Raw genomic sequence first — 20,295 nt, 5'->3', positions numbered from 1 at the left:
GACCTATGAAGCCCAAAAGAGTGCTTGGGTGGACAAAGACATATTTCGTGATTGGTTTGTTCACGATTTTGTTCCATCAGTTCGTCAGAACTTAAAGAAATTGGGAAAGCCTGCAAATACAAAGTGCCTGCTACTTCTCGACAACTGTAGGGCCCACCTGCATGAATCAAAATTAGTGTCTGATTGCGGGAATATTTATGCATGTTACTTGCCACCAAACGAAACATCATTGAATCAACCCATGGAGTCATTCGAAACTTTAAATGTCACTATAAAAATGATTTTATGACAAAAAGATGAATAAGAATGTCAACCCTACAGAATTTCAACGCAGTTTTACAATCAAGGATGCAATATTTTCACTCGTGACTGCATGGAAAGCAGTCAAGCCTGAAACACTTTTAAGAGCGTGGCAAAAGTTGTGGCCGAATTTGATGTTTGCAGATCTAGAGTGTGATCAAGACAAAGATTTTGAAGGATTCCACATAAAGCAGAGGGCATCTGAAGTGCAAGAACTGATGGAGACTTAAATTATCTCTGGAAGACAACCCTCTACGCAAGCTTAATGCTGCTGACATAGAAGAGTGGATACACTTTCACTGATCAAGAAATCATTCAAAGCATTACAACTCCTGAGAAGATAGAAGAGAATTGTTCAGAAGAATCTGGTGAAGAAGATGACAAAGTTGAAGAAAATATATCTTGGGCTACTGCAGAAAAGTGCATTGAAACGATTATTAAATTTGTGGAACAGAACCATAGCTTCAGTCTTCAAGACGTCATGCATGCACACATGGTGCAGAATAATCTTATCACAAAGAAATTACAAAGTCGTAAACAAGGTGATATACGAAGGTATTTAAAGAAAGCAGTGTCAAGCAGTGCAGCAGATGCAGCAAGTGTTCCATCCACAAGCAGTGCAGCAGACGATATAGAAGTCGTGGAAATCAACAAATAAATATTTATTTGTTATTTAGTACTTTGTATTTATAGGAAAATGTTTCGTTAATAAACTACAAATAAATAATCAATATGTATAAAATAAATTCTGCTTTCATTTGTTTATTGTATTTTTCTTTTACAATGTTCATTTTTAAACATGATTTCAAGCATTACACGCCCCTTTTTTCGTAGTGAAAAATTTTTGTTTACATTTTTGTCAAGTGTTGACTTTATTTTTCTTTAAAACTGCTCGTTTTGATAAATGAAGCATGCTGTATTTGCTAATGAATAAACTATCAAAATGTACCTGTTCATCTCTTCTTTATTCCTCCTTAAATTTGAATTTTAAAAGTACTGCCCGAGAATCCGTTAAATCCGAAAATCCGGACTGACCCAATCCCTGAGCAGTCCGGATTTTTGGACTTCTACTATAATTACATTTGATTTATATACTGATTCACCCCCTGTAACTTTCCACTAGCTATGAGGTGACATGTTCAGTGCACGTGATAAGGTGTGCCCACGGGAAGCTGAGTCATATTATGCTGAGTTAAGGCATTAAGTAGCCGGCTCCCTGGCCACCTAAAGCGGGCAGTAGTTTGATATCCTAGACTAGAGGAAGACGTTATTTGAGAGCCATCGTGGATGGTTCCGTCTTCCCTCGAGGGAGGACGACGTGCCTATTCCGTTCTCCCTCGACGGGTCACTACTCATAGAAGTCCCACTCAAACTCTCACATCAGAAGGACATGATTAAACGGTCTATTTACATAGCCCCCATCCTTCTCTTCACACTCATAAATAGTGAAAGCTACGGTTGATTTACACTCGGGAATTGTATAAACAACAGTTCCTCAATAAAAGGAGAAACAGACAATTGGGTTTCGTTACTAAAACCCAATATAATATAAACGATCAGGCCTATAGATGTAGGCCTAGTTCAAGTTTCAGCAAGGTTTCCTCTATCACAGTCTGCAGTATGTGGATGACCCAGCACTCTCTTGTGAGTGAAAGTGAGGTGAATGAACCCGAGGGTGAGCCATCACAGGGCCATAAACGCCCATGCAGACCTCACATGTGGAAGAATAATACAGTATTACCCCGCTTTACGCGGTTTTTTTACGCGTTTCCACGTTTACGCGGTACCCTGCCAGACCCAGAATGCTCACTTTACGCGGTGAGTGTACTCTTTTATGCGAAGAGAGGTTGGCGGTCATCTCGCACCGAGCCATTTTTGGATTCAAACCTCCTGCCATCTCTCCCGCCATCCCGCCATGTTGGGTAAGCAGAGCGAGTAGGTTGCGCAGTGTATGTCTTTGTTGCGTTATCGGTAATGTCATATGACGTATCGGACTGTGATTGGGCCAAGCATCCTTACCACCCTCCCTGCTAGCTGTGATTGGTTTAATGTAGTACTATGACGTGCCCCGCCGCGGGAGCGTTGAAGCCCGTTGACCTACCCGCGTCAGTTACACCCGTCCCGGCTACACCGTGTATATCGGTATCTATTGTTCCATAAGAATGGCTGCCACCGGACCACCACCACCACCACAAAGAAACCTTGCATTACCTGGACCCAGCCGCCCTAAGCCAAAGAAGATACGATGTGCCCTAAGCTACGAAATTAAATACAAGATCATCCAAGAGTTGGAGAAAGGAACAAGACAGGTTGATTTGGCGCGCCAGCATGGTGTGAACGAATCTACGATCCGGACAATCAAGAAGGATGCAGCCAAGATAAAAGAACACATGAACATCACAAAGTCTACAGGTGCTTCTATGATCAAGAATTGCCACAACCAGGTGCTTCTCAAGACGGAGAAATTACTTGTGAGCTACTTGATTCGTCAGGCAAGACGGAACATGGAGGTGGACACGCGCTCAGTTAAGGAGTACGCACGTGAACTGTATGCAGCAGTGTCACATAAGATGGGAATTGCAGAGCCCAAACCCTTTAATGCTTCCCCTGGGTGGTTGCAGAGGTTTAAGAAGAGGAAAAAGATCACCAACATTAACATTGGTGGTGAAGGAGCTAGTGATGACCGTGTTGCGGCTAGGGATCTTCCTCTGTTTTTACGTGAGATTATGGAGGAAGGACAGAACACCGACGACCAGGTGTTCAACATGAACGAATCTGGTCTTTTTTGGAAAAAACTACCTTCCAAGACCTTTGTTGTCAAGTCTGCCAGCAGGATTCGGGGCCGGAAGTTGCAGAAGGAGCGCATCACCGTCCTGTTTACCACCAATGCCTCCGGTACCTGTAAGGTCAAGTTATCGGTGATCCACACAGCACGCAAGCCGCACGCCTACAAGAACATGGACATGACCAAGCTAAATGTCCACTGGCTGACCGTACGTAAGGCGTGGATGTTCTCTACTATGTCCCTCTCCTGGTTTGATGACTGTTTCGTTCCCGACGTGAAGAAATTCTGTGAGCAACACAATGTTCCATTCAAGATTTTGTTGCTGCTTGACAACGCACCAGGACACTCGCCCCTACTGTTGGATCGTCACCCCAACGTAAAAGTGGTCTTCCTTCCTCCCAACACTACGTCATTAATCCAGCCCATGGACCAAGAATTAATCTGCAATGTGAAAGCTGCATTCTCTGCAAAGAAGTTTAAGCTCCTGAACGACTATACCAACACCGAGGATGAGTTGCGTAACCTGGGTGACACCGATAGCAAGACCGAAGAGGACGAGGAACAACAGTTGGCAGAGCAAGAAGTACTTGTGAAACACTTTTGGAGAAAATTCAACGTCAAGAAAGCTGTGGACTTTTTGGTGGAGGCATGGGATCAGCTATCTGTAGCAACGGTTCATCTCGCATGGAGACATGTGTTGCAAGGTATTCCAGGTGGAAGGCAGAGTCAATGTGTGACTGGTGAGGTTCAGACTGTTGCAGTAGCAGTGGACCTTGCCAGAGAAGCTACGCAGAGTGTTACAGCTAAAGGCTTCTCCGAGACCACCAACGACGACATTATGGAGGTGATAAGGGATCCTGATGTGATTGGCGACGAGATGGTAGATGCTGATGACGTCAGTGAAGTGGCAGGTGGTGCGTCATCCCAAGAAGAAAGCAAGTTATCGCATGGTAATGTAAGGGGTGCCATCGAGTGTGTAGAGAAACTGAAGATCCTCCTTTCCGACGACCCTGACGATAACCGGAATGAAGTCTTCACTACCCAGCTGTTGCAGATTATGGACCCCTACATCAAGGTGTATCACGACAACATCAACACTAGCTGTCAACAAAGCATTACCGAGTTCTTCGCCCGCAATCCACCACAGCCAGTCCAAGCCAGTGATAGTGACAGAGAGAGTGATGGTGACTTTGAGGGATTTGTCAGGGAGGCACTGATAAGTGTGGATGACAGTGATGATGACTCACCTGAGGGCCAGTAGCCTGCCCTCTGCCTCGGAACCAGCCTCCATTCCCGTACGCCGACCCATCTCTTCTACTAACGTAAGTGTTAAACCTAACCTTGATTTTTTCTAACCTAACCTACAGTATATTATTCTCTTATAGATTGTTCTCTTCTATATTATGTGTGTGTGCATACCATCATAAAGTTAAGATGTTATTTTTACTAAAACATACGTATTGTGTTGGGAAAAAGTGGAGTTTGGGGGTCGGCCCTGTCTCTATTTCAATTAATCCCATATGTTCTGTTGTTCACTTTACGTGTTTCTCGCTTTAAGCGGGCCTCCGTGGGTTCAATTGACTGCGTAAAGCGAGGTTTCACTGTATTGCAAAAAGGCTTCGTAATGAAGGCAAGGCATACACCAGTCGTATGACCCCAAAAACCCTACCAGCAAGGCAGGTAGCCCCCCCCCCCATGTGCCAACGGGTGTCTCACAAAATTTGCCCTTTTGTCTATTTTTAAAAAAATTTCACTTGTGCCCTTGCTACTGCAGTGGCCTCAACTGTTTTCACCGAAATGATTGTTACGTACTGTAAAGTGTTTTCTGTAAGGAACTAGAGAATTTGTCTAATGAATAAAGAGAAAGCTGTACAGCTCCTCCCCGACTTACAACAGGGTTAGGGACCCAAATCCAGGTCATAAGTAGAAATGGTCACGAGCCGAAAATGCTTAAATATTACATAGAAAATCTAAAATGGGTGTCTCTTTTTCGTCTCAGCACCACAAAACTCTCACTTTTAAGCTTGCCAGCCACTTTAAAGTGAATTACAAACGAAAATTTTGTCTGTGTACTGAAGCTGGGACTCGAAAATACGTAATTTGACAAATTTTGGTACCACTGAGGCAGGTCGTAAATGTGGGTGGTTGTAAGTCGAGTAGGTTGTAAGTCGGGGAGGAGATGTATACTGTACAGTGCTATTAAGATAAAAATAAGAACAAATAAGCGTAGGGGTATATTGTATGTGGAAGACAAGTGTATATCTGAGAACAGCTGGTAAGGGGCACGTGTGGGTGGCTCTCTCCACCTCTCCCCCAAGATTCCTTTAACACTTCTTTGTGCAATTTCACCAAAATTCTTATACACATTAAGTTCATTTGGTAGCAAGCTGATAAAGTATTTTACTAAAATAATGATCTTTCCTGAAAAAAGAATCCCACACTCAACACCATGAGTCTTTTGTTTACAAAGGGCAAACAGCTGATAGGCTTACCACAACGTCTGTCTTCAACACTTTGTAAATTAGTACAGTAAAGTGGTGTATTTATCATCACTTAGTAAATACTATTGCAGCATATTTATCACCACTTAGTAAATATACTATTGCAGTAGTGTATTTATCATCACTTAATAAGCAATAGTGTAGTGTACAGTATTATGCATCTGCATATACCCTGGTATATTTATTAATCAGTTGTCTTAAGTGTACTAGTAGCCAAAGTAAGCCATGATGTATCATTAAAAGGTAATAAATAAAGTTTTTAAGAAGGTATCTTCATATCAAATACTATACAGTGTGTTATAGTGACCCCTATTGTAAGCTAGTCTGCAGAAAGCTCTCACACTAAAGCATCTTGAGAAAATAACCTTCTAATACAAACTGCATATTGTAGTTTCCTCTATTACTGAATATATTATATTGACACTTGATGAACCATACACCACAAGAGGCCAATCATATAAGAACATAATACTAAATCAATAAATAAATAAACCTAACAAATGTGGCAACAACTGATAGCCCCAGCCAGATTACATACTCTAGTGTCTTAGTTCTTGTTAGGCCTATAACAAATCTGATTAGACCATTATACAGTACTCATGAGTAAGTGTTGCTCTTTTCATAAGATTTAATCTTCCCCATTTCTTAAAATATGCATTTTTTCTTTTTTAGTCTTTCTGGTGACCAGAGCACCTCGAGTCCAAAAAATGCGAATTCCAATATATTAAAACTCCGATTCATCGAGGTTTTACTGTACAGTACAGTATATGCAATACAGGCTGTTTTCATCTATTAGATATTCTTCTGGCAAAGTTAGGTCATATCATTAACCAAAGACATAAAAATTAATGACAGTTGTCAAAATAGATGTAAATGAAGGGCGAATGGCAGATCTAGGCACCAACCTTGTGGGGTTGGGTTGGGTTGGTTGGGGGGTGGCAGCGGCGGAAAACCTGATGTAGCAGTAACACATACCCATGTTTTAAGGGTGTGAGAATCCCCCAATAAATCCTATAATGCACAGTGCTATATGCTGACCTTGTAAGCTTGTGTCCCAGAAAAATGGACTTTTTTTACCACGTATTCCACTCTATATAAACAATGTGACATTAAATTAAAGAAAATCTAATATAAAACCATAAAATAATAAAAATGAACAGCACCGGTGTGTTTATGCGAGAAGTGAATGTATGTGTTGAGGCTGTGGGTTACTGGGCTATAACTGCATGGCTGCACTTCCTCCCCAATATCATGTCACTGCATACGTTTCACTTCACGTTTCTAGTTTATTGCAGAGGTTTTGAGGGAGAGACGATGCACGAGGCTCCAAGTTTATTGTTGTTAATAGTAGCCTGCCCTCTAGCGGTCAGTAAACAAAACATACACTTTGGCGTAGCATCTTTCAAGAATTAACACAGTATATATCTTTCAACATTCACTTTCTAATAATGTAAGACACTACAATAGCATATTGTAACAGCATGCACACCGCCACCCATCTGTGAGTCAGCTGGTTGACTGCCTGAACTGTGTTGCATCACCCGGACTCGCCCAGAGGATGTTTTGAGTGTGGAATGATATGCTATGTATCAATTTTATCGCTTATCGTAGCAATAAACATGGTAGCTCATCTCTGTTGCATGCGGTATTCAAACTTATGATTCTAGCTGATTTAGGAGGATTTTATTTTTTAATTAAATTTTGGTGCCGGTGAGTCAAATATACCAGTTGCTGGATACTGGATAACTGGGATTCTACTGTAATAACTTGGGCATGTGTGGAGGGGTCAGGGATGAGGTTGATCCTTCCCGCAGGAAGGCATTTTTAAAGCATGTTGAGGCAAGTTAGTTTAATTTCATGATGACATATATTATAAACCTGTAATCAATGGTAAGCAGGAACCCCATGCTCCCATGTTTCCTATACAGGCAATGACCATTATACGATGGGGTTAGGGACATAAAAAATCCATCTCTAAGTAAATGATCGTATAATCATATTAATAACTAGTGTGGAAAAAATAGGTTCCGTTTCTGAGCCACTGAAGAGCCCTAACAAGTTTTATATCCTTTGCTATAATGATTAAATAATGTCTAAGGGGTAATAAATAAGTTTATACAAACTAATTTGAATTTACCTGACATGAAAGTGTATGGACTTGCCAGATCGCCAAGTTAGATGTCATCATAGCTACATAACCTTCTCTCTCATCATACCAAGTGAAGCTGTGATTTTGTTATTTTTCAACTTAGAATTTCAAGTACTATACTACAGTAAGTCCCCATTGATCATTAATTCTTTGAATGAATCCATACTATAACAAAAAATTAATGAAAGAATGTTCTACTATTACGAAAATTAAGTCACCCTCACCTTTCTGCTTTCTCACCACCAGCTCCATGATCACCACCATCACCACCTAAATCATAATTTCACCATCCTTTTTTCCCTCCCTTCCACCCACTGTCAATCATGATAGTACTGTACAAGATTGTACATTGTTTATTTGCTATTCTCACTCCATAATTTAAAATTTGTGGAACATACTGTAGAAGAAATGCAACATTGTTCATTTATACTTACACTCAATTTTGTAGGTAGACATCAGCTGTTAATTTGTCTGGAAGTGCTGCAGCCAGTGTTACAAAACAAACCGACTGATGCATAATCTCCTCACAACTTACCACCTTCCTTCCTCCCTCCACCCATTGCATCTCACCAACAATCTGCCTCTCTCTCATTCTACTATGACTATCATTCATGATACAGTATCAAGCAAAGTAATATAGGAGGAAGAGCGTCTTAAAGCTACTTAATGTAGATCGTCGTAGGGTGCGCACTTAGCCACTAGATGACACTGACTAAATGGTGGGAAGAGTTGTGTCGGCTGTTTGTTTTGACTTGGCCACTTAGTATAGTGACTGACATGACGGTGACACAAACATGGAGAGAAGGAAAGGGCTTCACCAGTGTTGTGTGCAGCACAAATAAAACCAACAATAAAGACTTGAGGTTTCATTACTTCACAAAAAACAAGAAATGTTAAGTAGATATACAGTATGCCCGGATAATTCGCGGAATTTTATTTTGCGGTCATCTATTATTCATGCATGACACCCTGGACGTACCCAAGAATGTTTGCAGGTAGTTTTAAAGTTACTGGCATTTTCGTTGCCTGGACAGGGAGATATTTGTTCTGAACAGTAATTTCCTTTACCTGAATTGTATATATGTGTGTGTGTGTGTGTGTAGACACACACACACACAAAACACATACAGACAAATAATAATGTGAAAATACTCTCACAAATAATCAGAAACAAATGTAGTATTAAAAATGTTGAGTCAACCCTCAAGTCTACTCTGTGCTTTATTGATAACAAAGCACAGAGTAGACTTAGGGTTGACTCAACATTTTTAATACTACATTTGTTTCTGATTATTTGTGAGAGTATTTTCACATTATTATTTATCTGTATGTGTTCTGTGTGTGTGTCTACACACACACACACACACATATATATACAATACAGGAAAAGAAATAATTGTCCTAAGGGCAAACACATAAAGGGAATATACATTTCTTTGAACACAAGTAAAATGTACCCTCCAGTCAGCAAATGTTATTTGCTGATTTGCAGCCATTTTGAGAACCTTATCCCTGCGAATTTGAAGGGCCTACTGTATTTAGTAAGTATGACACAAGTTTAAAGCATATTTTGAAAAGCAAGCAGAAAAGATGTGAGTAAAACTCATGAACCAGGGCTCATTTTCAAAAGTACAAAATAGGGTTATGTTATAGGAAACAGTTACCACCAGAAGGACTTTTATGGAATAGCACCAAATTTTCAGGAGAACTTGTTTGGATGATATTAAGTAAGAAAATGTTATGACAATGCACAGAACCAATCAGAACCTGACCTTACCTAACCTTTTCTAACCCACCTAACCTCATCTAACCTACCTATCCTTACCTAATTCACCTAACCCGTGAAAAAAGTAAAAAATCACAGCACAAATTTTCAACACAATTAAATTTGCTGGTAATTTTATTTTCATATTGTATTTGGAAATGGGAAATAAACTGGGGCAGGTTAAGTTGGTTAGGTAAATCGAAATTAGTTTTTGTTACATTAGGTAAGATTTGGTTAATTTAATGGCACACCATTCTCTTATCACATTCTTTGTTCAGTATCAGCATTAAAACAATTGTGCAAAAATTAACAAAATCCATAAGGCCCTTCAGGTGTTAAGTGTTTACTACATCTTTACCCATACTTTCATCTGCAACTTAGATTAAAGGTAAAAAAGTAATGTTGTAACCTGCTTGAATATATCATGTGAATATCCTAGCACAACTAATTGACAAAGGTATCGGTAATTATATATAATCATTCTCAAGTCCAACTTAATTTCCTTAAATAATTGATGCTAGAAAGTTCATCATTCTAGATGTATAACTTGACTGAGTAACCCCAATACATATAGCCGTTCTGAAAACTAAAACGCTGCATCAAATAAATACATCTCATGTTGTCTGTAGCAAGTGCTGATGGCTTTTATAGTGAGTTTTGTCAGACCAAACTAAGTGCTACCGATAGGTTATTGTTTGTAAAATGTTCGGTTGAATTATCGCCTAAGGGGCTATTCTAGATACTGCACATGATATTACCATGATCACTGTCTATATGTGTCATCGGTTCTCTTATTTTTACAAAACATCACAAGTTTAAAATATCAGCTGTGGGGTGGTTATGTAATAAACAGGAACACACACACATGCATACGCCCATACACCCACGTAAGCGGCTGTTAGAATGTTTATAGAACTTGTCAGACCAGAATGGATGCAATTAGTTCCAATCTCAAGGAAAAACAAATGTAGGCCTATATGAGGTGCCATGAGGATAGCTTCGCCCATATCGTTGACTAACCGAACAGTGAAACAGAACTTATGGAAAAAAACCTGATCTGATTGGACAATGAAAATGTATGTTCGGCAGCAAGTATGCAGTGTTAAAAAGACAGACAGTTTAGCTGTTGAAGTGATAGAGTGAGGAGGTTATTCTGGGTGACCCTGCGAGTCGTACCGAGGCTTGGTAACATGTATTTTAATGTTTTCTTGTAGTCGTGCTGGTGTATAGTGAGTTCCTTTTCCCCCCACGGTATCTAATTAGAAATAGGACGAACACATATGACTTCAAATCACGTCTTTGCTGAATAAATTTAACTTGGAAAGTAAGAACCCAACTAAAATCCATATTATTATTTCACCCAATACAGTAATATCTCCATTAGCCAGAATCCCTTAAACCCGGAACTATCCGATAGCCTGAACTTAAATTTTTTCGGAAAATCGTTCACAGAGCCGGAATTTTCCGGAAAATTCCGGCCTTGGGAATGGTTTTCCGAGTGGCACATTTTCCAGAAAATTCCGAAAATTTTTTCCCAATACTGTACAGTGAGTTCTGCTATAACGCGTGTTTTGTCAATGCGAATTGGCTGTAATGTGATTGATGAATAGAGGAACAATATTTGTAAAACGCGAACGCGTTCATTGTAACGCGATTCCACTCGAACAGTTGTTGTGGCTTGGTGGGGGGTTATGCAGGCTTTACAGTTCACGTTCGACATCACATGTTCAATTGATTTATGTGTTTTGCGTGTGAAGAATTGCAGAAATAATTTATGTAATATTTATGTATACAGTACTGTATACCTGTACAGTATGTACAGTATATGTAAATTGTAAATTTTAAATAAAAGAGTAAAACAAATTATGTAGCATCTCTCTCTCTCTCTCTCTCTCTCTCTCTCTGTAACATTTATTTAGACTGTGCTATCCTTTGTGTTAGGCTAAGTACTAATTTTTTTTTTTCGATTTCGAGTAATCTGCACCTAACCCTATTTTCTCCATAAGCCCTGTTATTTCTATTGCGCAAATTTCTAGAACGCGAGGTTTTACAAGAACACAACTATCGCGTTACAGCAGAACTGACTGTACCCAGAAAATTCCGGAAAATTCTGGGGATGGGGGAGGTTTTTTTCCGGGTTTGAGAGATGATGTACAAGTAATGGGCAATTTCTGGAACTTCCGAGAAAATTTTTTTGTTACCTGGATAAATCCAGGGATGGGGGATATTTCTCTGGGTTTGAGAGATGATGTACAAGTAATGGGCAATTTCTGAAACTTCCACTAACATTTTTACGTTACCTGGAAAATTCCGGGGATGAGGGATTTTTTTCCAGCTTTGAGAGTCGTTTTGTTACCCAGAAATCTCTCATTCCCAGACAGGCTCTGCACCAATTGTTCCTTATCACATGGCAGTTACGAGACTGATAGAGCAATGGGAACCTTTGAAACTATATTTTACCAGCATAAGTACAGTGAGTTCTGCTATAACGCGTATTTTGATAACGCGAATTTGCTCTAACGCGATTTATGAATTGGGAACGATATTTGTATAACGCGAACGCTTGTTTGCTATAACGCGATTTTTGCTTACTATTTCTCCAATTTTGTGGTACAGTGGGGTATGCTATAACGAACCTAATTGGTTCTAGAACCTTGTTTGTTATAGGATTAATCCGTTCCAGGCCCCCAAATACAACCACTTAACACTGAAAAATATAATATAAAATTGTAAAAATTGTAAAAAAGTGCATAAATATGCATCTAAACCCCTGAAATAAAGAATATCATTAATATTTGTAATAAAAAAACAATAAATTAGAAAAAAAAAAAAAAAATTTAAATAATGTTTGTTGTAGGAGTTTCGTTCGTTATAGCATTCTCAATTTTATAGGTAAAACCGTTCGTTATAGGAATATTCGTAGTAGGATCCGTTCGTTATAGCATACCCCACTGTATTAACTGTGAATATAGTAAAGAAGAATATCAACAAGAAGCGTTCTGGTGATAGAATTCCCGGTGATGATCGTAAAAGAAAGGATACAACACTTGAAGAGAAGCTCGATTTTATCAACCTCAAAATCACCCTTCTCCCCCATCAAGTAAAGTGTTACATTTACTGTATGATTTCATTATTAGATATGAATGTAACATTTATTTAGACTGTGCTATCCTTTGTGTTAGGCTAACTACTAAATTTTTTCGATTTCGAGTAATCTGCACCTAACCCTATTTTCTCCATAAACCCTGTTATTTCTGTTACGCGATTTTCTATAACACGATATTTTACAAGAACACAATTATCGCGTTATAGCAGAACTGCCTGGAGGAAAAATTTCACACAATTTCATCTATTCTAGAAAGCTTAAATGATCCATCCATGAGCCTATATAGTCGAACCTCGTTAATTCGGACTAATAGGGGGGGAAGGGTGTCCGTTTTAGCCGATTGTCCGAATTAACCGATTTAGGGGTTAATATTGCATTATATTTCAAAGTCATTGTTTTCGTCACAATTTTATCCCACTTTCCACTGTAATACGCACGTAATTTCAGCAAAAATATTACATTTCCGTGAATGTATTATATCAAGCACAGTATGAATAGAATATCATTGTAATATAACAGTATTTTAACCGAAAACTATTAAAAAAACGAATAACATCTCAAGAACATCGGAAGCTTAGGTAAAGTCTTTTGTTTTCGTCATGTATTTTATCCTATTTTACATTGAAATACATCATGTTTCAGCAAAACTACTATATATTTCCGAGAATATATTCATTCAGGCACACCTTAGGTTAAATATATGTGTGATGTAACATTTTTTTAACTGAAAACGATTTGAAAAATACGTACCCTCTAGCCCTGTTCAAGGAGAGGACTGGGAGAAGCTGTTTGGTGCTGCAGACGATGACAAGGAAAATGATTTGGATGGATTTTAATGAAAATATTCAGAAATATGGTATCACAGTATTTATTCAAGTCAATTAGGAAAGAATATTATTGTAATACAACAGTTTTTTAACTGAAAACCAATCAAAAAGCGATTACGGTAACATCTTTTGAACGAAAGAAAGCGAAAGTCATTGTTTTCGTCACGATTTTATCCCACTTTCCACTGTAATACGTACGTCATTTCAGCAAAAATATTACATTTCCGTGAATGCATTATATCAAGCACAGTATGAATAGAATACCATTGTAATATAACAGTATTTTAACAAAAAACTATTAAAAAAACGAGTAACTTCTCTTGAACATCGGAAGGTTAGGTAAAGTCTTTTGTTTTCGTCATGTATTTTATCCTATTTTACATTAAAATACATCACGTTTCAGCAAAACTACTATTTATTTCCGAGAATATATTCATTCAGGCACATTTAAGGTAAAATATACATGTGATGTAACAGTTTTTTAACTGAAAACGATTCGAAAAACACGTGTGCCGTCTAGCTGATACACAACAGCTGGTGGTGCGTCATGCGTCGTTGTAAACAATAGGAGGTTGAAGTAGATTACCGTGTATTATATTAAGTGTGAAATATCGAAAAGGTTTTTATTACCGGTATTTTTTGTAGATCAATGAGAACTGTGATACCGTATATGATATGATAAGTTGGCCTGTGCTAAGAACTTCAACATAGACTACTGAAAACACGTTGTAAGGTAATTTTGTAGTGGATTTCTCCCCTACAAACGCTGTTTGTCGCTGAGTAGCCGACCCCGCGAATTCCACAGTGTGTGCCTCGTGGTCTAGGTCAACCAGCGCCGCCTGACATAGCGGAGGTCAACTACTAAGCCACGCCTACCTCCGCTATTTAAGACCTGACCTCGTGGTGACCACTCTCTCTTTTCTACCTACACCAACCAGCCAGCAACACCACCTCCTCCGCCGCTGCCTGGCGGCCCTCACTCCCGCCGGCGAGCATGGCGAACCCACAAGCTGTCCTCCTCTGAGCATCCTCACCAACCAGCTCTCTCTACATCACGCTTGTAACCACGCTGCCACTTCCCAGCACCAAGTTGCATTGTACATGTTGTATACAGAGTGCACATTGTGAGTTTCCTTTCTCCATCCCATCCTGAGTGAGAACCCAAACATCACGTAACCCACAATTTAGCCTATTGTAAGTTGGTGAGCTTCATTTGCTGAAGGAACTGCACAACTTTTCATTACTAATTGGTCCATATTTTACATTTCCATTGTTTACTGGCAGTAAATGGTAAATATTTTTCATGTCTGAAGCTAAAAGTTGCATCCCCCCCCCACACTAGTGGTGAAGATGTTACATTTCACCAAAAAGACGCTGGTGTTTTATCCCAGCAGTGGGTGGACCAGCATTTTAGCTTAAGGTCCGCGTAGGTAATATTCCTACAAATCTTAAAAAAAAAAAAAAAAAAAAATAATTCAGATTTTGTCCAAATTATCCGCAATCCGGATTAAAGGGGTCCGAATTAACGAGGGTCGACTGTACTTCCATTTTCTCAACTATATTTTGCCAAAGTTTAATAACTTAAACCTTATTTTCCAACGTCAAAAACCTTCAATACAAGTACGTGAAACCTCTAAAATTTGGATACAGTGAAACCTCGCTTTACACGGTCAATTGAACCTACGGAGGCCATCGTAAAGCAAGAAACGCGTAAAGTGAACAACAGAACATATGGGATTAATTGAAATAGAGACTGGGCCGACCCCCCAAACTACACTTTTTCAGACACAATACCTACGTTGTAGTAAAAATAACTTCTTAATTTTATGATGGTATGCACACACAATTAATAATTAAGAGAAATATCAATAATATTAGGTTTTTTAACACTTACATTAGTAGAAAAGATGGCTGGGCACACGGGGATGGGGGGTTGGTTCCGAGGCAGAGGGCAGATTATTGGCCCTCACCTGTATCAATTGTATCACTATCCACCACAGAGGCTTGCAGGGCCTCTTTGTCAAACCCCTCGAAGTCCATAGAAGTCCATATCCTCACTATCACTGACTAGGGCCGGCTGTGGTGGGTGGCGGGTGAAGAACTCGGTAATGTTTTGATGACTGGGCGACCTTGTGTGCACCCTGCCCGCACCGCTCTCTGCGTAAAAGAGTACATGCACCGCGTAAAGTGAGCATTCCGGGTCAGGCAGGGTACCGTGTAAACGTGGAAACGCATAAAAAAAAAATGCGTAAAGCGGGGTAATACTGTACATCTAAAATTCTGATTAAAAATAAGGGCCAAAATTTTAGGTTTTGAATTTGAAAATATAGCCATAATAATTCAAGCTTTCAAATGTGATCATAATGCTGAGCACAACAAGCGCGTCCGGGTTCCAAGATATGCTAGATCACGCATTGTTTACCCTTCCGAATTTATGTGCCGTATGGTAAATTCGGACACTTCAGCTGGCTCATTGGATATTTAAAAAAAAGAATTTAATATAAAAAACTGCATCTATTTATTAGAACGTTCATGGCAAATGGTGACAAAGCCGACACTCGCCAATGGATGGCGGAGATTGTGTCCACTTCACGCACTGTTCAACGAAAATGATGATGGTGATTTTGAGGGTTTCATAATAAATAACGAGAAAACTATGGCAGCAGAGTTGTTGCAGTATGCTAAAAATATAAATTAATTTATAAGTAAGGGGTTGAATAAAGAAAATTTAATGGAGCGGATGAATTGCGACCATGAAGCCCCAGTAACTGCCCACCTAACTGATCGGAAACTTATCACAATGGTCACTCAGCCAGAAGAGTATAATGCCAATGAGATTGAAGAAATTAGTGACAGAAGAATCCCCAAAAATTCACATAGACAAGACTATAGAAACGTCTAACACACTACTGACTTACACGGAACAAAATGAATATCTTACACAACAGGAGATAATGACTGTGTATCGGATCCATGAAAAAATGACAAAAGAGAAGCCAAAAAGACTGAAACAAACAGCTCTCAAAGACCTATTCATGAAAGCTGAAAAACGCAAGCTAGAACTACCTCGAGTCCTGGAACCATTACCACCAACTCCATCTCCAACCTTAGACGAGTTGCAAGACCTAAACGCCAGTCTCTCTGCCTGATATGCCAAACCTACCACCTCACGGGACCAATAAACAGTTCAAGCTCAGAAATTTAAGGTAAATATACAATCCTTGCAGTATTTTTTAATACCTTGTATTCATGTTTTCCCTTTGTCAAATTATAATTTGATTTATAATTTATTTTAGCTTAACTATATAATTTCTAAAACACATTCTAAAAGTTTACAGATACATGGCAACTCAACATCATCTTTAGAGTTGCATATGTAGCAGAGGGTGAGTAGCCTACTCGTCAGACCAACCCCACTATAGTGACAATGATTATACTGAATGGTAATTATTTACAACCAGGTCAATATTTGGAAGTATTATTGAAGATGTGTATTAAGCAATATTGTACAGTAGTAAAACAAAATATTTTATCACTGCAGGCACTGTGGAAAAAGGCGGGATAAAGAGGAGGGGAGGAGAGTATGTGGGGTACGTTATGTTTGGTTCACACTCAGGATGGGATGGAGAAAGGAAACTCACAATGTGCTCTCTGTATACATATTGTATTGGATGTACAATGCAGCTTGGTGCTGAGAAGTGGCAGCGTGGTTACAAGCGTGATGTAGAGAGAGCTGGTTGGTGAGGGTGCTCAGAGGAGGACAGCTTGTGGGTCGCCAGGCAGCGGTGGAGGAGGTGGTGTTGCTTGCTGTGGCTGTAGCTAGAAGAAGAGCGGTCACCACGAGGTGTGGGTCGCCATGGTCACCGGCTGGAGCGAGGGCCGCCAGGCAGGAGGAGGTATTGCTTGCTGGTTGGTGTAGGTAGAAAAAAGATCGGTCACCACGAGGTCAGGTCTTATATAGTGGAGGTAGGCGTGGCTTAATAGTTGACCTCCGTCATGTAAGGCGGCGCTGGTTGACCTAGACAACGAGGCATACACTGGGGAATTCGCGGGGTCGGCTACTCAGCAACAAACAGCGTTTGTAGGGGAGGTATCCACTACTGTAGTGGATACCTCCCCTACAAGTAGTCACACGACAGATGCCAGCCAACCGATGTTTATTCCATTAATAATTCTATGATTTCTTGTTGTCTCTTATATTTAACCGACTTTTTTTTTTTTACACACATATATGATAGTACTGTAATTACAATTTAAAAGTACTGTACAATATTTTGTATAGAAGCTATTTACAATGTATTCACCTAAAGGCTTTTAGTCACATATTTAAAGTTTCATAACAATCATTGGTTTCTTTAGGTATTTTATGATGAAATATTGTAGTCTAAAAGATGTTAATTCAAGGTATTAAATTATTTTGGTTAGATATGATTGTATTCCTGTCGAGACGCATAAGGGCTGGTGCAACAAGAGGACGAATGTACAGTGATGGGTGGATGACTACACAGTGACCGACCGGACCGGAGGAGGAGGAGGAGGAGGAGGAGGAAGGAGGAGGAGGAGGAGGGAGGAGGAGGAGGAGGAGGAGGAGGAGGAGGAGGAGGAGGAGGAGGAGGAGGAGGAGGAGGAGGAGGAGGAGGAGGAGGAGGAGGAGGAGGAGGAGGAGGAGGAGGAGGAGGAGGAGGAGGAGGAGGAGGAGGAGGAGGAGGAGGAGGAGGAGGAGGAGGAGGAGGAGGAGGAGGAGGAGGAGGAGGGGAGGAGGGGAGGAGGAGGAGGAGGAGGAGGAGGAGGAGGAGGAGGAGGAGGAGGAGGGAGGAGGAGGAGGAGGAGGAGGGAGGAGGAGGAGGAGGAGGAGGAGGAGGAGGAGGAGGAGGAGGAGGAGGAGGAGGAGGAGGAGGAGGAGGAGGAGGAGGATCCCTTCAGTTTATGATGAGCGATCCCAAATTCTGCAGAAGCTGCTGTGAGCAACCTAGAATGTGAGACTGTACCTATCTGCAGGTAAGCAAGTCTATCACGCATGACCCCAGTTTTGATGGCACTGCAAATCATGTAACCATAGTACTGGTCAGTACTCAGGTCGTCAATGACAGTATGTGCAAGCTCCCAGTGGGAGGGCCAACTGTGATTTTTTTCAAAGCTGGATTTATTTCTAACTCAGTGGCAGAGTCCAGCATCTTGCCAAGAGGACCAGACCATCTGTTGTTTGAAAGAGTCTTGCCATCCAGCTCCTGGATCAGATGTCTGAGTGGCAACCTTCGTTGGTGTGGAGGTCACAAACAATCCAGACCAGCTTCCTCCCAATCTTCCGCTCTATCCACTGTATGACCCCTCCTTGCCACCCTGTGTTCGTGTTGGTGCTGTCCCCTCAATGGCCTGCAGGGTCTGGTCTCCGTTCCTCTGAGCCAGTTCAATGTTATCTGCCACTATCTCAGCTGGTTTCCTGATGTCATCTTTCTCTGGAGTGAAATGCCACAAATACTTCCCTCTGGTTCATTGCAGCAGGAGTAGTGTTCCTCCTTCACCATGGCAGGGAACAACTTGTCAGAATCTCCAACTTTCATGAACACTTTAGTGTCATCCCTTCTCCCATCAAAGAACAAACAATTGATTCCATTTTCTCTTATCCTTATCAAACTCCTCTTCTAGGTTACTGATTCTCTGAGCTCTCCTTACTTTGTTATGATCTATCACCAGGTGAACATCATCAGGTGTTATCAAACCACGTCAATCCAGGCAGCTGTTGCTATCTCTGCAGTTTCTCTGAGACCAGTGTGGTGTCGCATGCTGGCCAGAGCTATGCTGGGATATCTTTCCTATTTCGAATCTTATGCCTGGAAGGTTTGGGATCATTATTTTCTGGGTTAGGGACAAAGTCACCATTCTCCTGGTCAGCTTTCGGATCAGCCATGGGGAAGTCATTAAACTCTGAATCAGTTTGACTCCAATCATCGGCCTTTTTACCTCCCTGGGCCTTCTCGATCTCTTTCCGGCAACTCTTCTCCTCTTCTGTCTCTGTGGCAGCCTCCTGTCTCTTGGACTCCGGAATATCTTGGCTAATCATGAGAGCCCCTATACTGCCAGTCTTCTCTCTGTGCTGACAAATGCCAGTTCGATCACAGGAATCTTCAGTTCATGCTTGCAAATACAGGAGATGTGGGCCTCGGTTACAGTACGATGTCAAACTCAGGACAGAGAACAATTGGGCACTGCAAAGTATTATGTCAAATAACTGGTCCAGTTGCTTGAAAGCTGTCCTTAACTGCAAGTTTTCCTCTCCCAAGAGATATCTCTTGCCTTTTCCCAACTGGCTAGATCTCTCACTAATCTTCTTCTGACTTGTTATGACTGGAGGCTTGAACTGGCGTTAGCCAGAGTGTACTGTGCCAAGACAGCTTTGGTCATATCACTGGCAATGTCTTTGTTTGTGTAAGTTCTTTGGTTCACTGATTTGCCTGATTAAAACACCGTATCTCATAGCATCTCTCAATGTAGGCAACTCCGACTTCAGGAGCTCTCTCCCAGACCCAAGATAGTGACTGAGATGGCTGGATTGGTTCTCGTCCTGACACAAGCAGCCATTGCAAATATTATCAACTTATAAATGCATCAGAATCTGAAACAGAAAAAAATATTGTGAGTTGGGTTGTTAAAGAATGAAGTCAGAAAGCAATGTTCACTATTTAATTGTAATGCACTAATGCAGCTGTACGTTAGATTTTCGATAAATTTCACGCTAAAATTTACCTAGCAAAAGGTTGCAAAATATTGAAACTGAAATTATTTTCTGTTTATATACACTAAAATCTACCAAAAAAGTGATGGGCCATTAGTTTTAGCTGATCTTCCCTCCTATGACACACCC

The sequence above is a fragment of the Homarus americanus genome, unplaced genomic scaffold (assembly GCF_018991925.1).
Source record: "Homarus americanus isolate GMGI-L3 unplaced genomic scaffold, GMGI_Hamer_2.0 scaffold26352, whole genome shotgun sequence".
Lineage (NCBI taxonomy): Eukaryota > Metazoa > Arthropoda > Malacostraca > Decapoda > Nephropidae > Homarus > Homarus americanus.
The sequence above is the reverse complement of the archived record's forward strand: the minus strand, read 5'-3'. Positions refer to the sequence as shown.